The 19,300-nt window shown below is 41.6% G+C and overlaps 5 non-coding genes across 5 annotated transcripts; all 5 read left to right on the top strand.

Moving 5' to 3' along the window:
• The first annotated feature begins 1,950 nt into the window (after positions 1–1,950).
• On the top strand, positions 1,951–2,022 carry TRNAA-CGC (transfer RNA alanine (anticodon CGC)). The gene has a single exon. It is a non-coding gene; the product is annotated as a tRNA-Ala (tRNA).
• Positions 2,023–2,567: 545 nt separating this feature from the next.
• TRNAI-AAU (transfer RNA isoleucine (anticodon AAU)) lies at positions 2,568–2,641 on the top strand. Its single transcript has one exon. It is a non-coding gene; the product is annotated as a tRNA-Ile (tRNA).
• Positions 2,642–3,693: 1,052 nt separating this feature from the next.
• Positions 3,694–3,765, top strand: TRNAP-AGG (transfer RNA proline (anticodon AGG)). Its single transcript has one exon. It is a non-coding gene; the product is annotated as a tRNA-Pro (tRNA).
• A 1,197-nt stretch (positions 3,766–4,962) lies between these two features.
• TRNAK-CUU (transfer RNA lysine (anticodon CUU)) lies at positions 4,963–5,035 on the top strand. Its single transcript has one exon. It is a non-coding gene; the product is annotated as a tRNA-Lys (tRNA).
• Positions 5,036–19,110: 14,075 nt separating this feature from the next.
• On the top strand, positions 19,111–19,201 carry TRNAY-GUA (transfer RNA tyrosine (anticodon GUA)). Its single transcript is given in 2 exon segments — positions 19,111–19,147; positions 19,166–19,201. It is a non-coding gene; the product is annotated as a tRNA-Tyr (tRNA).
• The last annotated feature ends 99 nt before the right edge of the window (positions 19,202–19,300 follow it).

Consider the following 19,300-nt stretch of genomic DNA (forward strand, 5'->3'; position numbering starts at 1 on the left):
TTGTGGTTTGTTACCTGTATTAGTAAGTGAAAGATATGTTAAATTTCAGTTAGAATAGACTAGAATCAGAAATAATCAGAATGCAGTGTGTGTGGTAAGAGTAAGGAATAGTTCATGCAACTTTTGTTTCTGTTACATATGTATGACTGAATGACGATGTAAACTAAATTGTAGGTCACCACCAAAAAAATGAAAGCTGCTGCCACTAGGCCCAAGTTCTGGGTGACGAACCACGTCTGTTTACCTGGGCAACCCCAGAGATCAGCAAAGCAGGGGATCAGAAAGGAGCACACTAACGGAGAAAAGAGGGAGCCTGTGCATTTTTGTTGCTTTTCAAGAAAGAGTTTAACCTTTAACAACTTGTAGCCATTGTTATTGCAACTTTTACTCCTATTGCAGATGAAAAGCTTTGTGCGCTGTGGCTCCCTTTCCAAAAGTCCCATCTATTTTCTAAACAGCTCCTAGGTTATGAGACCTATGGTCAGCTCAAGAGTCCTTCATTTATTCGGGGATATCAGCCTGTAACTTGACCTTAACCTTCCTCTCTCTAACTGCAGTAACCTCTCCCGCCTTGTCCGTAGTTTCCCTTCCGCTGTCTCAGTTACCCCCTTCAACCGTGGTCCAAAAATATTAAATGAAAATTCCAGAAATAAAAAATTCACAAGTTTCAAATAACTCCCCTTTCTCAGTAGCGTCATGAAATCTCCCATCCGCCCGAGGATCATCCCTCTGTCCAGACTGTCCACGCGGTATGCGCTCCCCACACCTTAGTCACTTAATATTCATCCTGGTTATCAGATCGAAAAAACATAGTATACTATGGTACTATCCGAGGTTTCAGGCACTCACTGTGTGTCTTGGAACATATCTCCAGCTGATAAGGAAAGAATACTGTACGTATTGGGTTAAAAATGAAGAAATGGAAATAAAAAAGGAGAAATACAGCGACACCTGAACAGGGACTTGAAACCTGGGTCCTCAGATTAAAAGTCCATGGCCATACTGACTGAGCTACCAGGGTTCATACAAAATGTCCAAACTACATCAACCCTGGTTTATTAATCTACGTATCTGACCTAGAACGTAATTTTAGAAGGTTCAGCTGCGATTTTAATAAGGACCTGGTAATTTAGAAATTCTTGCTAATAACAGCACAGAAGCTCAGCCATAACGAGGGTCCGTTTTAAGGCTGCGGTCTAACCATATTACAAATCGATACTAACATCCCCCCAAAATTCTATCTATCATCTATCTACCTACCTACCTACCTATCTACCTATCTTTCTACACGCATGTATATGTATTCATATAATTCAGTCCAGTCAAGGACTAACAGAATGCTCGCCTTCAGTTCCTAGGCTTCCCAGATAAATATCTCAAATCCTCTCTCTAAACTTGGGCCCAAACAAAACATTTTCAAAAGTAACCTGATCTGACGCTGGTGCACGTAAAGGGGAGTAACTGAATCACCTTTTCGGCGACGTACTTAGGGAAGCTGTTGTGAGACGAAGATAGAGAAAACTGATTTAGCAGTTCTTGGTTTCACCTGCCTTGGTTTTCAGTGTTTCGTTTCTTTGAAAAAAGGAAAAATAAATTAAAGAAGTTTGTAAAGAAGCGTCCTTACTCTCCTTTTTTTTGTCAGATTTCCAGGTAGTTATCAATAGTTCTATCCCTGGGTCAGTAGGTTAAGTATTTGACAAGTGTGTCTGATGGCTGGAAGGTTTTCCACACTTTGAAAACTGATGGATGCTGCCCCATTAATAATTTCAGGATTTTTTTCGACAAATAAAAGAGAATTTAGTTTCAGCAGTCTGCAAATCTTAGAATTTTGGGGACAGAGATGGGGACGGGGACAGATATGGGAAGACGGAGACGGCGGGGAGGTGGGGTGGTAACAGAAATCTTTCACAAACAACTAGGGAGAGCTACAAAGAGGGAATTCGTACGGCTGGGGATGTAGCTCAGTGGTAGAGCGCATGCTTCGCATGTATGAGGCCCCGGGTTCGATCCCCGGCATCTCCAAGTGTTTTATCCTATCTGCCCAATACTATTAGAAACTGTATTTCAAAATGTCAAATAATTATGTTTTGTATCCTCCACTTCTTTAACTTTTAATGGCCTTCTTTTAGCCACTGTATGTAGAATTGTATATGGAGCACGAGGAACAAGATTGCTCTGAAGTATTTTGAACTGTCTATGTGAAACAAATGGAATTGAGAACACAGAAAAACGTGCCCAATGGGGAGATGACAGAAGAGGAGCAACCTGGAAAGTTGCCCGGAACCCATTAATGAGCCCTATTTGCGGTATATGGTTTGCCTTTAGGGCAGAAATAATCTTGGTTTGAGAACATGGAAACGGGAGGGAAGACGGGCTATTGTTAGTCCTGTGCGTCATAGGATGATAAAAATAGGACAAATATCGAGAGAAGGATGAATCTCAGCTCAGCACGGGAGAATTTGGCTGCTCTAGTGCACCGGTCTCCCGTAGGGGAATAACAAAAACGAAAACATTCCGAAACACTATGAAATTCTTGATGCAGTTTTTAAGACTTCTAACACGTAGGTGGCCGGTTAGCTCAGTTGGTTAGAGCGTGGTGCTAATAACGCCAAGGTCGCGGGTTCGATCCCCGTACGGGCCAGCTCTCTTTTCTTCCATCACATAACTTACGGCCAAAGACAAGGAAAAACCAATTGTCTGAGGACTGTTACTATATAACTAACACTTTGCCGGAAGTCCAAACCTCTGTAGCAAGTCCAGAGGTCCTGTTTTCTTAAGTCATGGTGCTCAAAATGTTTGCTCACGAGAAGCAGAAAAGCAGCAGGATATTTTGAGAGTTAGATTTAAATTCAATAGAGGGCAAAACAGTGTCACCAATTTGTTTAGTGCCCCAACACTGTCCTTGAAATAGTCTGAAAACAGATAAATCTTCAGATAATGAAATGCCGGGCAAGTGTGAGAAGGCAGTGTTCATTATCTCTGATTGCCCAGTTAAGGATCCCTACTTGAGAAGATCAACACTCACACATCAAGACAGAAATTCCATTCCGAGAGAAACATTTTCTTGTTACTTTGATTTCCCAAGAAAGGACTAAGCCCCTTTCCAAAATCTACCTTTTCCACATCAGCAACCTGGACCCGTTGGTCCAGGTTGGCCAACGCAAGGAATAACTGCTCAGTCCACATCTTGATGTTAAATATCCCCCGTTCCTTGTACAACTAATGTCCTCTGTTTATTTACGACCTCACAGCTGTATAGCCTGTCGAGTGAATCTTCACGTGTTTTACTGTTTTCTATGGAAAATGCTGATCTCAAGTCACGAGCTCCACGTGGGCTTTGTTAGCCCCACACCTGTGAGTGAGCTCGAGCGCTTGTGAAAAACGAAACTTATTGGGCCTCGCCTCCAGAGACTTAGACTCAGATTTGAGAAGGAACCTAGATTTCTGCGTTTTAAACAAACGCCACAGCTGTTTCCCAGAAAGGATGTGTCAAGAGCCCTTTGAGATAACAGTCCTTAGGATTGGATTGAGGGAAAATTCGGAGAAATTCTGAGAGCCTCATTGACCTGATAATTTTTTTAACAAAATTAATTAAAGGTATTATCAATTATAGTTGCATATAGCTACACGTACATTAAAAAAAAAAGAAATTTAGTAAATATTTAATGCGTCTAAAATGAGGAATCCTCAGGTGGCTCGTTGGTCTAGGGGTATGATTCTCGCTTAGGGTGCGAGAGGTCCCGGGTTCAAATCCCGGACGAGCCCAAGTTTTGTCTCTTGCTTCTGAATCTGGCTGCTTTCACCCAACCTTAGTTTCTAAGTTAAAACTTGCCAGCTAGAAGTGCCGATAATTGTGGCATCGATATGCGTTCGAACCCAACAAGTGAGTTGCGTTCTCTAGTTAGGGACTTTTTTTTTTTTTTTTTTTTTGTTTTTTGCTTCTCTTTAGTCCGCTGTACAGACTTTTGCAAAGGCAAACGTTTCTGGATCTTCTAGAAGTTCCAACTCCACGATTGTGTTCGTGTGAAATATGTTAGAAATAAAATGGTCACATCTTAATTCAATGCTATTTATTATTGATTCATTACATCAAAGGATGGATTTAAATGGGAAGATCAAGAGTCAAGGTGTTAGGAACCTTTGAGTTATTTCGACTTTCCTCGTTGCTACAGCGTCAAGTACTACCCTGTCACACAGATCACGGTTCTGCTTTCTTCTGAGAAGGAGCATTTTTTCCTCTCCAACTGGAGCGTACCATTGGTATACTCATTAAGTAGATTTTTTTTTAATCTGTTGTGCTGAATCTACTTTTGCGGTTGGCGGTAAACACAACACACAAAAATCACTGCATCCTATATTGTAGTGGTTGTCAGATACTTTATATTAAAATATAATTGCAACCCTGCCTCCTTTTCTATGTGTGCCTTAATTATGAAAGACAACAAATGAGCAAACATACGGGTCCTGCAAAGGTGGGAGAACACCGCAGACATTTTCTTGAGGGCCATATCCACATAGCTTGGCAGGAGGGGCAAGAATTGATGGGTTATGAGAACAAGAGAGGAACGCCTCACTGGGCCACAGAGAGGGTCCAGGAAATTGTTTGGGCTCAAGGACCTAAGGTCCTTGGGACTACGCTTGGAGCCACATTGGTAACCGGGTCTGGAGTTTTGGGAGTGCCAGTGCAGGGGTCACTCTGGTAAGCATCCAATGACACTGACTTTTAGGTCCCGGAAACATTTTGCGGCCTATCAACACAAATTGGTGAGAATGGGGAAAAGAGGGAAGATGTAGAGAAAGTGACTGGAATGCATGCTAATGATTCAGGTAACGTTTACGTCCTTTGAGTTTCATTTCATCTTACCTATAAAACCAACAAAAACATTGAAATCCAGAATCCGAACCATACAAAAGAAATTATGTATTCTCTTAGTATAGAGGGGAAGAGCTCTAGCCGTGTGAGCCCGGCTAGCTCAGTCGGTAGAGCATGAGACTCTTAATCTCAGGGTCGTGGGTTCGAGCCCCACGTTGGGCGTAATGGTTTTAATTCCAAAACGTTTTCAGGTTCCTCATTACTGTCCAAAAAAAGGGCATTATTAAAGCTCATCACTCTGGAAGAATGGAATTGTGTGATCATTGTGGCCAGTTTAGTCTTACCGACTTGACTGACACATTCCAGCCTTCTCTGAAATTCCAGCTGAACTTAGTCTCAGTGCTCCCTGGTGTGGATACACTTTTCTGGCCTAGAGGTTTTGTAAAACCAGATATACTTAAACATAGGTTATGTAAGTCGTTGGTAGGGCATGAGCTCTTGTATATTTAAACAAGTTCCTGGGCTGATTCTGAAGCACAAATCCCAGCAAAAAAGGTTTAGGAGGCAGGAAGGACCCATGACCATGAGTTAAAAAAGCATACCACACACCTCTTCGTTGATTTCAAAAGCCCAATTAGCCACATACCTTTCTCTCACTTCACTAACATAGTTCTCATCTCTTCAGGTCTCAGGACAATATAAAGAAAATGCTCTAGCTCAGGTGTCCAAGACTGGCTGTACATGTGAATCACCTGAGGCACTTCTAAAATTTTAGATTCCTGGGCCCTAACTCAGACTCACAGGATCTGAATCTCCAGTGGTTTAGAAACCATTGTTTTATAAGGTCCTTTTTTAATTTTATGATACATATAGCAAGTTGGCTGCCTATTCAGTCCAGAATTACACAGGAAATCAATGCCTTATGGAAAGCAGCATGTTTCTATAATAGGTGTAAGGTATTAGCTTTTTGGGTTGAGAAACTTGATGTTACATGTTTTCCTGCCATTCCCAGCGGCTGTAGCAGTATGAGAGAAGAATGATGGGGAGGAAGTCAAAAAGATATGGAGCCTTCTGGGCTTGTAAGGACTTTAGATTTAACTGAGAGATGGGAAGTCTGTGAAGGTTCTGAGCAGAAGAGTAACAGAATCTAACTTACCTTTTAAGAAGATAATTCTAACTGCTGTGTTGAGAAAAGACCTTAAGGGGACAATGATAGAAACAAGGAAACCAATTAAGAGGCTCCTGGTGACAAAAAGTATTAAGAAAGATCAGAGTGCTAACAGGGAAAGAGGAGAAGTGGGTCTATCTGGAAGGCTGAATCAGTAAGATTTCCTGGTAGCTTTGAATGGGATGGAGAAGAATAGTCAAGGATAACTTTAAGGTCAGAACACCAACCTTATACATCTATACCAATGAATAAACTGTTAAGTGGCCCAGTGTATTTTTTAAAAATTGCCCTCAAACTTGGAAAGACTGAATTCACGTGAAATGTTCTCTACTATATAATCAGAGCAAAAGGGGTTCAATGACAACAAGAGTTGTATCACTGTGAAGACTTGATATATCAGGTCTGCAGCCCACATCATCTGTAAGGAGCCCCAGAACATGGATATTGCATTGAAAGAATGCTCACCTCTGAGCACACTGGAGAAACAGTGACAAATTACCACTGTCTGTCCTCTGCCATCCAACCCTTCCTTTCTTCTTCTTCTTCTTTTTTTTTTGTAGATCTCCCTGTGTTGCCCAGCCTGGTCTCAAATCTCTGGCTCAAGGAATCCTCCCCCCTCGTCCTCCCAAAATGCTGGGATTACAGGCATAAGGCACCACAGGCCCTTTTTTCTTTACTCAGTAACCTAAATATTATCAGTAATTTATCACTTGCTCCATGTGATATGTTATATCCAGTTTTAAAATGATTCCATATTTTATCTACTTAGATAAATAGCACGTAGAGTTGGGCAAAGGAAATCACGAGTATTAAACTGGATGGGGCCAGTCACAGTGGTTCACGCCTATAATCCCAGCACTTTGGGAGGCCAAGGTGAGTGGATCACTTGAGCTCAGGAGTTCGAGACCAGCCTGGCTAACATGGCAAAACCCCATCTCTACAAAAAATACAAAAATTAGTTGGATGTGGTGGTGCTCACGTCAAGTTCCAACTACTGGGGAGGCTGAGGAGGGAGGATCGCTTGAACCGAGGTGGCGGAGGTTACAGTGAGCCATGATTGCACCACTACACTCCAGCCTGGGTGACAGAGCAAGACCCTGTCTCTAAATAAATAAATAAATAAATAAACAAACAAACTAACTAACTAGATGGACTCCCTAGGATTTGGGTGTATTGTTGGTATATACACCATGAAACTGAGAATTATGAGTTATCATAAAATGGATGAATTTGACCACAGTAACTTTTCTTGAGTACAGTGAGACTTGACTGTTCTCTAAGTCTACTTTATAAAAGATACAGTGTCTTTCAAAACAATTGAGAAACACATTTTTATTAAGCACCTTTTCATTGCTGGACATTTAATAAAAATATGAACATGATATAGTCCCTGCCTTCAAGAAAGCTGCCATCAAGACTACTTTCAGTGATCGTTTCTATGCTTTGTTACTAGAGAAGTTTCTCTGAATGTATAGAGCACTGCAAGAAAAAATAAATAAAAAAGAAAATTGCCATATACCTCCTGGGTGAATGTGACTGATTTAACAAAAATTATATCCACAGCTATATTTTAATTGTCTGGCAATAGGAAATGAAGATGCAGCCAGGTGCAATGGCTCATGCCTGTAATTCTAGCACTTTAGGAGGTCAAGGCAGGAGTACTGCTTGAGGCTGGGAGTTCAAGACCAGCCTGGGCGAAATAACGAGACCCTGTCTCTATATTTTAAAAAAAAATTCTTTTTCAATAAATACAATAATTAGCTGGGTGTGGTGGTGCACACCTGTAGTCCCAGCTACTTGGGAGGCCGAGGTGGGAGGATCACTTGAGCTCAGGAGGTTGAGGCTGCAGTGAGCTGTGATGGAGCCACTGCACTCCAGCCTGGGTGACAGAGCAAGACCCTGTCTCAAAAAAATTAAATACGCCGGGCGTGGTGGCTCACGCTTGTAATCCCAGCACTTTGGGTGGCCTAGGCGGGCGGATCACGAGGTCAGCAGATCGAGACCATCCTGGCTAACACGGGGAAACCCCGTCTGTACTAAAAATACAAAAAAATTAGCCAGGCGTGGTGGCGGGCACCTGTAGTCCCAGCTACCCGGGAGGCTGAGGCAGGAGAATGCCGTGAACCCGGGAGGCGGAGCTTGCAGTGAGCCAAGATTGCGCCACTGCACTCCCGCCTGGGCGACAGAGGGAAACTCCGTCTCAAAAAAAAAAAAAAAAAAAAAAATTAAATTAAATAAAAAAGGATAAAGCATTGTGCATTGCTTTATGCTTCTGTAAATAATTTTAGGGTTTGAGTGCTAGAAATAGCATCAAAAAATGTTAGTGGGGCCAGGCGTGGTGGCTCATGCCTGTAATCCCAGCATTTTAGGAGGCCGAGGCCAGTGGATCACCTGAGGTCAGGAGTTCGAGACTAGCCTGGCCAACATAGTGAAACCCCATCTCTACTAAAAATACAAAAATTAGCAGGGTGAGGTGGTGAGTGCCTGTAATCCCAGCTACTTGGGAAACTAACGCAGGAGAATCATTTGAACCCAGGAGGCAGAAGTTGCAGTTAGCCGAGATCGTGCCACTGTACTTTAGCCTGAACAACAAGAGCGAAACTCTGTCAAAAAAAAAAAAAAAAAAAAAAAAAAATTAGCCTGCCGGGCATGATGGCTCATGCCTGTAATCCCAGCAGTTTGAGAGGCTAAGGCAGGTGTATCACCTGAGGTCAGGAATTTGAGACCAGCCTGGCCAACTGGCAAAACCCCGTCTGTACCAAAAATACAAAAACTAGCTGGGTTCGGTGGCTCACACCTCTAATACTAGCTACTTGGGAGGCTGAGGCACAAGAATCGCTTGAACCCAGGAGGCAGAGGTTGCAGGGAGCCGAAATCGCACCACTGCACTCCAGCCTGGGTGACAGAGTGAGACTCCGTCTCAAAAAAAAAAAAAGGTTAGCCTTGTATGGATATATGATTTTAAATATCATCTTAAAAGCAATCTAAAATGAAAATTGAAAATATTTGGGTCATCTAATGTATTACAATATGAAATACCAGCATCATCTATGAAATCCTTTTGTCAAAAATATTTTAAGTTGAATTGAATCAAGTTTCTAGTCATACCTTCTAATTTATAGAACATAGAGGATCAAATGCAACTAAACTATGAATCAAATGGTTTTTAAAAAGTCAACGTTATAAAAATATTAAGAGACTAAAGACATTACAGTCACATGTAATGAGTGACTCTATACTGAATTCTAGTTCAAAAAAATAAATACATAAATATATTCTTGGGATAACTAGAGAAATTGGGTCATAAGCCATTTATTAGATACAATGAAATTACTGATACTTTTCCTAGGAGTGATAATAATTTTGTGATGTGTAGAATGATCTTACATGTAGGAGTGCTTGCTGAAGTGTTTAAATGGTAAAGTCATCACATCTGTCACTTATTTTCAAACAGTTCAGCAAAAGAAATGTACATGCTGTGTGTGTCCATACACAAGAAAGATGGATTTAAAGCGAGTATGGCAAATACTAGCAATTGTTGATTGTGGAGTGTATATATTGTTCACTGCAATATTACTTCAATTCCTTTTTGTAAATTTAAAACTTTTCATGGTAAAAAACTATAGGGCGAAAATAACCTCCTTCAAGAGCAACATAAAAAACATGACACATCTAAAAACTGTGATAATTGTGTCTCTTTTGTTATTTCTGAGAATCCCAAAACATTGTCTTGTATTCTTTTGTAAAGGAAGAAAGTTTAGTCAAGAGTTTATTTTAGGGACAAGCCTAAGAACATGTTCTCATTTATTATTTCTGTTTTAATCCAAAGAGCTTCTTCAGATGTCAAAAGTCATGTAAAATTTGTGTATGGATGAGATTACAGCAAGGCAAGTTCCTAGTTAATGATTCACATTAAGGGGCTGAACATACTGGGTTTGAAAATGGCTCAGGCTGGGCGCTGTGGCTCATTCCTGTAATCATAGCACCTTGGGAAGCCGAGACCAGCCTGGCCAACATGTTGAAACCCAGTCTCTACAAAAAATACAATAATTAGCCAGGCATGGTGGCAAGTGCCTGTACTCCCAGCTACTCGGGAGGCTGAGTAGGAAGATGGCTTAAGCCCAAGGAGGCAGAGCTTGCAATGAGCCATGTTCATGCCACAGCACTCCTGTAGCAGGAGGAGTCGTAGACAAAATCCCTCAGACACTGTATTGTGGAAGGGAAGAGCTTTATTCAGCTGGGAGCATCGGCAGACTCGCGTCCTAGAAACCCAGCTCTCCGAATAAGTAATTTCTATCCTTTTTAAGGGCTCACAACTCTAAAGGGGCTGTGTGAAGTGGGGGTTATGATCGATTGAGCAAGCGAGGGGTACATGACTGGGGGCTGCATGCATCAGTAATCAGAACGAAACAGAACAGAACAGGGAGTTTCACAATGCTTCTTCGTGCAGTGTCTAGAATCTATAGATACCAAAAGCGGTGAGGTCAGGGGTTGAATTTTAACTACCAGGCCTGAGACGTGGCGCCGGGCTGTCTGACTATGAATTTCACTTCTGCCTATTCTTTTAACTTCTACCTTTTCAGCAAACAAGAAATTAAGTATAAGACAATATGAGGAGTGGTCTCCTCTCTCACTCCAATCTGGGAACAGAGCCAGACTATCTCAAGAAAAAAAAAGAAAAAGAAAAAGAAAAAGGAAAAAGCAAAAACAAAGAAAGAAAAGAAAATGGCTCAGTAAATTGGATTGGGATTGTCGCGAAATTTGAGAAACTAGGTATTAAAGCATGTACAGTGGCAGCACCTTGTATGCACTATATGCTAATAAATAATTACTTAATACTGGTGAGGTTTGGCAGGGTAGTGGGACATGTGTTAACTGAAAGAGGACACCAACATCTAAAAAAGGCAAAGTTCTTACCAGCTGAGGGCTGAAAACACAGCTAATATTTTATTACTCATAGAAGGAAAATAAAATGAAGAAAAATCTCGACTGATCTATCTTCTAATGTTCTGAAATTTACAGCTCATTGCTTAAAGTAGGCCTAGTAAAGAGAATGGAGTCAATGCTCTTTTTTTTTTTTTTTTTAACCAAATAACATCTATTAACATCTCAAGGAACTATTGATACTGAAGGAACTAACATTTGGCAAAAATACATTTTAGAAAATATGGTTATTTTCAAATGTAAATTATTAATTGTGACAGGCAAACAACCAGGAAATAACAGAAAAGACTGGAAGAACTGGTTAAAGACACATCTAATGCCATAAAAGTTCACAAGGCTACTTACAGATAAATAATAGTTTATTAACAATCTTGTACTTTTAAAATTCACACTGGTAATTCTAAAATGCTTCAAGTGACATCAGAATCACCTAAGATGTGGGCATGACAATCCATTAATTAATTTATAATTAATCTAAGAAAAGTGATATACATTTTAGAGACCAGGAAGACTAAAGTGGCTTCTGAATTACTCTGTTTATGAACCAAGAACTGGATTATGAAGACTTTTATAAAATCATCTTGAGGTAGGGAAAAAACCAACGTTCTGGGAGTATGATGCCCATTTTTGTGTGTATTTACAATATTGTGATTGCTGTAATAATCAGGCAGTGAGAATACTAGCCCTTCATCTGATAAGCCTTACCCTCAGGTCCTTCTTAACCGTTTATAAAGCTGGTGATATGGTGTGATATGGTGTGGCTGTTTCCCCACCCAAATCTCATTTTGAATTGTAGTTCCCAAAATCTCCATGTGTCATGGGAGGGACCCAGTAGGAGGTAATGAAATCATGGGGGTGGTTGCCCCCATGCTATTCTCTTCATAGTAAGTTCTCACCAGATCTAATGGTTTTTATAAGGGGCTTCCCCCTTCACTTGGTTCTCAGTCTCTCTCCTGCTGCTCTGTGAAGAGTAGGCACCCTTCTAGGGGCATGCATTATCACGTGAAAGTATACCAATGTTAAATGCAGAAACAATAGACTCTAAGGAGACTTCAGAAAGGAAAAACAGTAATATAAAAGAGGTCAGAAAACGGATACCTCTCATTGACACCTATTAGACAAGTACAGGACGAGATCTTGACAGGGAGTGGAGGGATATCCTGCCCTATCTCATTAAGGTTACTCTGTGAGGCAAGACCAGGAGTGGAGATAGGTCTGGAACAGCCATGTTGTAATAACGCTTTCCAAGAAAACATCACTACATTATTTTGGAGAACAGTATGAAAGGTAATGTAGCTGGGAGAATTGGGGATAATCAGAAAATAGGCTATCTCACTCAGCTTTCTTCCTATTTATTTATTTATGACACAGGGTCTCCCTCTGTTGCCCAGGCTGAAGTACAGTGACGCGATCTCGGCTCACTGCAGCCTCGACTTCCTAGTGAGGCAGGAAAATAGGGTCTGGAGTCAAAGAACATAAGGCCAACTCACACTTCAACTATAATAGGAAATATCCTCTCCATAGGGCATACACGGAGTAAATTACTTTGTAACTTTACTTCATCCTCTTCATTTACATAGGGCGTACCCCCAGTAGACGGTATTTAAACTCACGAAAACTCTGTAATGGGGCCTTTGAGCTGCTATGCTCAACCCCACTCCCACACTGTGGAGTGTACTTTCATTTTCAATAAAACCCTTCATTCTTTCCTTGCTCTGTTTGTGCGTTTTGTCCAGTTCTTTGTTCAAGACGCCAAGAACCTGGACACCCTCCACCATTAACACCAGGCTCTAGTGGTCCTCCCATTTCAGCCTCCTGAGTAGCTGGAACTGTAGGCACGTGCAACCACGCCCAGCTACTTTTGTATTTTTTGTAAAGACGGGTTTTAGCCATATTCCCCAGGGTTAAATTTTTTTTTTTTTTTTTTTTTTTTTGAGATGGAGTCTCACTCTGTTGCCCAGGCTGGAGGGCAGTGATGTGATCGGCTCAACTGCAACCTTTGCCTCCTGGATTCAAGCGATTCTCCTGCCTCAGACTCCTGAGCACCTGGAATTATGGGCATGCAACACCATGCCTGGCTAATTTTTGTATTTTTTTAGCAGAGAGAAGGTTTCACCATATTGGCCTGGCTGGTCTCGAACTCCTGACCTTAGGTGATCCGCCTGCCTCGGCCTCCCAAAGTGCTGGGATTACAGGCGTGAGCCACTGCACCCAGCCAAAAATTTCTTTATTAAGCATTAATAACTGTTATCATTTATTAAAACCCTGCCACAGTCAATCAAGGCCCTATACTATGTGCTCGAAGGCTAACTGAACACAAGACAGAAAGTCCTGACCTCAGTTAGTGAAGGCTACATAAGTAATGCCTAAACATATCAGGTATTTGCCAAACGTATCAGGTACTTTGAAATGTTAGATGTTTTCCTGACAGTTATCGAAAGTCTAGCAAAATTTTACGGACTTTACCATTCACTTTTCCTACTTTCCTAGCTCTTTTGGTTTTTCCTTTTTAAAAATCTTACACTTCTAGCATAAAATACCTTTAACCAAAAGTCATGGGGGAAGGAGAAGTTATGAATCAATTAAAAAAAAACTCAAGGGAAAAAAATGATACAATTTTACTCTGAAAAACTTCTAGAAATACTGATGTCTGCTGGTATGTATAAGGCATATTTTAACCATCTTATGGCATTCTTCATGTTAGATATTTGCAATTAAGCTATATAGCATACCAGGGGAGAAATTTATCTTAAAGCAGGGAAGTTGTTGGCAAGTATGATTAATTTAGCTTTGCCTTGTGTAATCATTTTTATATCTGTCTGTGTCCCGGCACATATTTCCTAATTTTCATAATTAGTTGGGTCTAGAGTTCAGAGAGTCCGAGGACTTTTTCCAAAAGACATATGTTTACATAAGCAAAATACAGTTTTACTATAGTATGGTGTAAATCACCAACCAGAAAGCTTCTACAAACCTAAATTCCAAGCATTCTGAATCAGACCTTCAAAACCAAAAACCTTTATTTCCATAACTGACTCATGACTTATTCTTTGAGCTTTTAACTTTTGACAGCTTTGAGGAGGGAGGCTGTCTTGTTTCTGTGTGTTCCCAGCACTTAGCATAGGACCTAGAATAGTGATCAATACATGTCTGTGAATATACAGGTCACCGCTGTGTACATATTGTTTCCTTTTAGTACTTTTATTCTCAAAATTACAATAGCTGAAATGTTCACTCGTTTGACTACCAAGACCAATGTAAAAAACACAAATAAAAAAATCAAGTAACTTTTAGATCTTGCTCACATATACATAATCCTGGGATGGATTCAAAATGTCTCTACTTAACTTTTGTCAGGAATCTATTCAAAAGGTCACTACTAACTTTTGTCAAAAGTGATTCTGGGCAGGGTGCGGTGACTCATGCCGGTAATCCCAGCACTTTGGGAGGCCAAGATGGGAAGGTTGCTTGAGCCCAGGAGTTCGAGACCAGCCTTGGCTACGTAGTGAGATCCCATCTCTATTTATTTTATTTATTTATTTTTTTTAAGTGATTCTGGCCAGACACAGTGGCTCATGCCTGTAATCCCAGCACTTTGGGAGGCTGAGGCGGGTTGATCACGAGGTCAGGAGTTTGAGAACAGCCTGGTCAACATGGTGAAACCCTGTCTCTACTAAAAATACAAAAATTAGCTGGGCACAGTGGCGGGCGCTTGTAATCCCAGCTACTAGGGAGGCTGAGGGCGCGGTGGCGGGGGCTTGTAATCCCAGCTACTAGGGAGGCTGAGGCAGAAGAATCTCTTGAACCTGGGAGGCAGAGGTTGCAGTGAGCCAAGATCAGGTCACTGCACCACTCCAGTCTGGGTGACTGAGCAAGACTCCGTCTCAGGGAAAAAAAAAAGTGATGCTGATCAATCACTTCTTTAAAATTCCTATCTAAGCATGGGCAACATAGTGAGACCTATGACTCAACATACTAAGTCTCTACAAAAATACAAAAACAAAATAAACCAGCCCATTAGCTGGGCATGATGATATGTGCCTTAATCCCAGCTGCTCAGGAGGCTAAAGGGAGAGGATCCCTTGAGCCTAGGAGTTCAAGACTTTAGTGAGCTATGATTCCACCGCTGCATCCCAGCCTGGACCACTGCACCCCAGCATCAACAACAGAGTGCGATCCTGTCTTGAAAAAAAAAAATCCTCTGTAAGGACTATAACTCCATCTAGGAGGCTTCCTTAATTAATCTCAACCAAATCTGATCTCTTACATAGTCTAAATTCTTGTGTACTTAGCTTTTTTTGTGGTACTGTTTGGGACTTGTTTTAATGATTACATTATTACTCGTATGCTTCCTATGGTGTTATTCTTGAATTTTTAATACTGTAATTTAACCAAAGATGAGGCCCAGCTAAGAGGCTTTCAAAGTACCCTCTGTGGGTTCCCCTGTTTGAGCCTGTGGGAGTAAGGCAGTGGACAGCACACTCTGAGAACTGTGTATTACAAATTCTATTTCATTTGATATTCACAACTATCCCCTTAGGATCTGTATTATCTTCATTATCATCATCTCCATTTTGCATAAGGCATGAGGAAGTTAGGGAAGTCATACTACTAGTGACACATAGATTCAAAGGTGGACTAAGTGGCTCCAATGCCTCCCTGTGTTCTTTCCATTACATCATACATACGAGTAAATAGCCTGTCGTGTTGCTGTAACTTCTACTACCAAAATTCATTATTTACTTTTAAATTGTGTTCAAAAGGGTCTATGTATACAATTAGTTCAATACATATTTACTCTTTTTAGGAAGTATTACAGTACAGTTACTGTTGAAACACATGCCACAGAAATTGGTTCTTCACTCACTCCCAAAGGACCCAAGCAGCCTCCACTTGGGGTTCTTCCGGCGTTATCTGGCGCTGCTGCACCACGTCCTCCCCTACACGTGGAGGTCGGTGGTCCGATTTCGTCACCCTCAAGGGACTCAAGGGACCACGCGCCCGATTTCCTCACCCTCAAGGGACTCAAGGGACCACGCGCTCGCAAAGAACCCAGGGCCTCTTCCATCAGCCCGCAGCAGGTACGCCGTAAACCTTTACCGAATGAATGAATGGAAATCAAATCTGCCAATTAACTGCATGTTAGCTGGCCACACGGGCTGCATTTTTAAATTTTATTTATTTATTTATTTACTTAATTTTATTTATTTTTTTTGAGACGGAGTCTCGCTCTGTCGCCCAGGCTGGAGTGCAGCGGCGCGATCTCGACTCACTGCAAGCCCCGCCTCCCAGGTTCGCGCTATTTTCCTGTCTCAGCCTCCCGAGTAGCTAGGACTACAGGCGCCCGCCACCATACCCGCCTGTATTTTTAGTAGAGACGGGGTTTCACAGTGTTAGCCAGGATGGTCTCCATCTCCTGACCTCGTGATCCGCCCGCCTTGGCCTCCCAAAGTGCTGGGATTACAAGCGTGAGCCACCGCGCCCGGCGGGAACTTCTTTTAATGGTGCCAATATTATGGACCTCAGACACCACTCAGTGAGAACTTGCTAGCATTTTGTGTGGAGAACAGAACCGAGGGGACCAATCTGGTCAAGGGGAGCCAATTAGAAAACTGCAGGCCCAGGATTATCTTACTTTCTTTCTCTAGAGCAGAGTTTCAATAGACCGCTATTAATATTTTGGACTAGATATTATAATTCTTTGTTGTGGGGGCTGTTCTATGCATTACAGGATGTTTACTAGCATTCCTGTTCTTTTACCTACTACATTCCTCAATCACAACAATTTACCTACTATATTCCTCAGTCACAACAATTAAAAATGTCTTCTTACATTGTCAGATGACCCTTGTGAAGGCAAAATTGCTCCATTAGAGAAATTACTGCTCCACGAGTATGTACCATTATTTTGGCTTACTATTTATTTTTGAGACAGGGTCTGGCTCTGTCGCTCAGGCTGCAGTGCAGTGACACAATCATAGCTCACTGTGGCCTCAGACTCCTGGGCTCATGGGATCCTCCCTCCTCAGCCAGTCCCGGTAGCTGGGACTACAGGCGCCCAACCACTACGCCCCGCTAATTTTTGTATTTTTTGTAGAAACAGGGTTTCACCATGTTGGTCATGGCTGATCTCGAACTCCTGGTCTCAAGAGACTTAGCTGCCTCAGGCTCCCAAACTGCTGAGATTACAGGCCTGAGCCACCAAGCCCGGCCTACTTTACTATTTATTGATTAGGGTATTTTTTCAGCTTTGTAAGGGAACGTCGTTAACTTGTAGACAACTGTGGTGATGCAAATGAACTTCGTTTGATATTTAGTTATTTTCCGTCCTGTAGAAACAGTAACAGTTTTATTGTCCTGTAAGGCAGTTTCCAGTTCTCTACCTCACTTAGCAATGTTAATTTACAGCATTGCTTCTTTCAGCGACTATCAATAAATTCTTTGAACCAGTTTTACCATCTTGATGATTCCCTCATTAGTGAATTAAACCTTTGACAAGTGTTTATTTCATATTCGTATACGAATCATGCATTTAACCGTTTGAAAAGTGTATTTTGACCAAATGTATAATAGTAAATACATCTATGAAATAGGATAACTTATTCAGGCAATTGAGGTTGGAGAGGAGATAAAACATTACATTTAATTCATCCAGACTCACCCCACTCAAATAAATGTTTCATGGACTTGAGGATATTAATGGCCAAGTTAAATGTACTTTCAATTCTTGTTCAGAAAAGAAAAAAAAATCTGTGTGCCATAAAGGAGTGAACATTGGGCTCAATGGCCTACTTGCATAAGAAGGATCATTTGCCCTGTGCATGTTTCATTATAGGACAAGGTAATTATCTTTAATGGAACATGAAGAAGAATGAAACAGATTTTTTTTTTTTCTTTTCTTTTCTTTTCTTTTTTTTTTTTTTGAGACGGAGTCTTGCTCTGTGGAGCAGCTGGAGTGCGGTGGCAACATCTCTGCTCACTGCAACCTCTGCCTCCTGGGTTGCAGTGATTCTCCTGCCTCAGCCTCCCAAGTAGCTGGGGTTACAGGCGCCCACCACCACGCCCGGCTGATTTTTGTAGTTTTAACAGAGACGGGGGGGGGGGGGGGGGTGCCACCATTTTGGCCAGGTTGGTCTCGAACTCCTGACATCAAGTGATCTCCCCGTCTCGGCCTGCTAAAGTCCTGGGATTACAGAGGTAAGTCACCGCGCCGGGCCATAATGAAACAAATTTCGGATCCCAGATTCCACTACAAGTGGATTTCTTCATTAACAAGGGAGGATAATAGCTATTCTGAGCTTCAGAGTCATAGACAGCTAGACAAGAATCTTACACTTTGCAAAACTAATATTTGAAATGATATTACCTTGTGTTAAAGTTGATCATTTAAAAATGTATCATTTTAGCACACCCATGGATAGGTTTTTGCTGAGTTAAGAATTAATGTGATGGTCAGCTGCTGTGGGCTCACGCCTATGATCCTAGGGCTTTAGGAGGCAAAGCGGGCGATTCACCTGAGGCCAAGAGTTCGAGACCAGCCTGGCCAACATGGCAAAATCACATCTCTACTAAAAATACAAAAATTAGGCGGGCGTGGTGGCTTGCGTTTGTAATCCCAGCTGCTCGGAGGCTGAGGCGGGAGAACGGGAGAATCGCTTGAACCTGGGAGGCGGAGGTTGCGGTGAGCCGATATCGCGCCACTGCACTCCAGCCCGGGCGACAGAGCGAGACTCTCTTTCAAAAAAATAAAAAATAAAAAAAATAAAATTTATGCTTTCGAAGTTGCATTATTTAGCCTGCTCTTCCTTCTCTTCCTCCTGTCAGTTATCTCAATAAAATCTCATTAAAATTGCAGTGTTAAAGTGTTTAAAATTCTATTTTTAGGTAGAGGTTAAAATTGGTTATATAATGCATTCATCACAACAAAAGATGGTCATTGCTAAATTCTTATCAGTTCCTTGTGCCTCCTTAACATTTTATGTTTCTTTTTGTAAACTACTGAGGGCGGTGCTCCCGTTTTCTCCCTGTTTCAGAGAAAAGGGCCTCTGAATATCAGTCAGTTCTGAAGCAGTACTGGATGTCAAAAGAACATCAACAACGCAGGTAAATAGGACGGCAAGCATCCACGATTGCCCAACCTTGCGCAGAGATGGCATCCCCAGCGGGAAATGCAAGTCGTGTGAATCCTTCGATAGCTCAGTTGGTAGAGCGGAGGACTGTAGTTGGCTGTTTCCTTAGACATCCTTAGGTCGCTGGTTCGAATCCGGCTCGAAGGAATTCGCGGTTTGGGTTTTTTTTGCCTAAGTTTTAAAATTCATTCTCAGAAATGCGTATTTCACTTATACATATCCTCGATGAGAATCTATTTAAAACTA

Source organism: Pongo pygmaeus, chromosome 5 (genome assembly GCF_028885625.2).
Source record: "Pongo pygmaeus isolate AG05252 chromosome 5, NHGRI_mPonPyg2-v2.0_pri, whole genome shotgun sequence".
NCBI classification, from domain to species: Eukaryota; Metazoa; Chordata; class Mammalia; order Primates; family Hominidae; genus Pongo; species Pongo pygmaeus.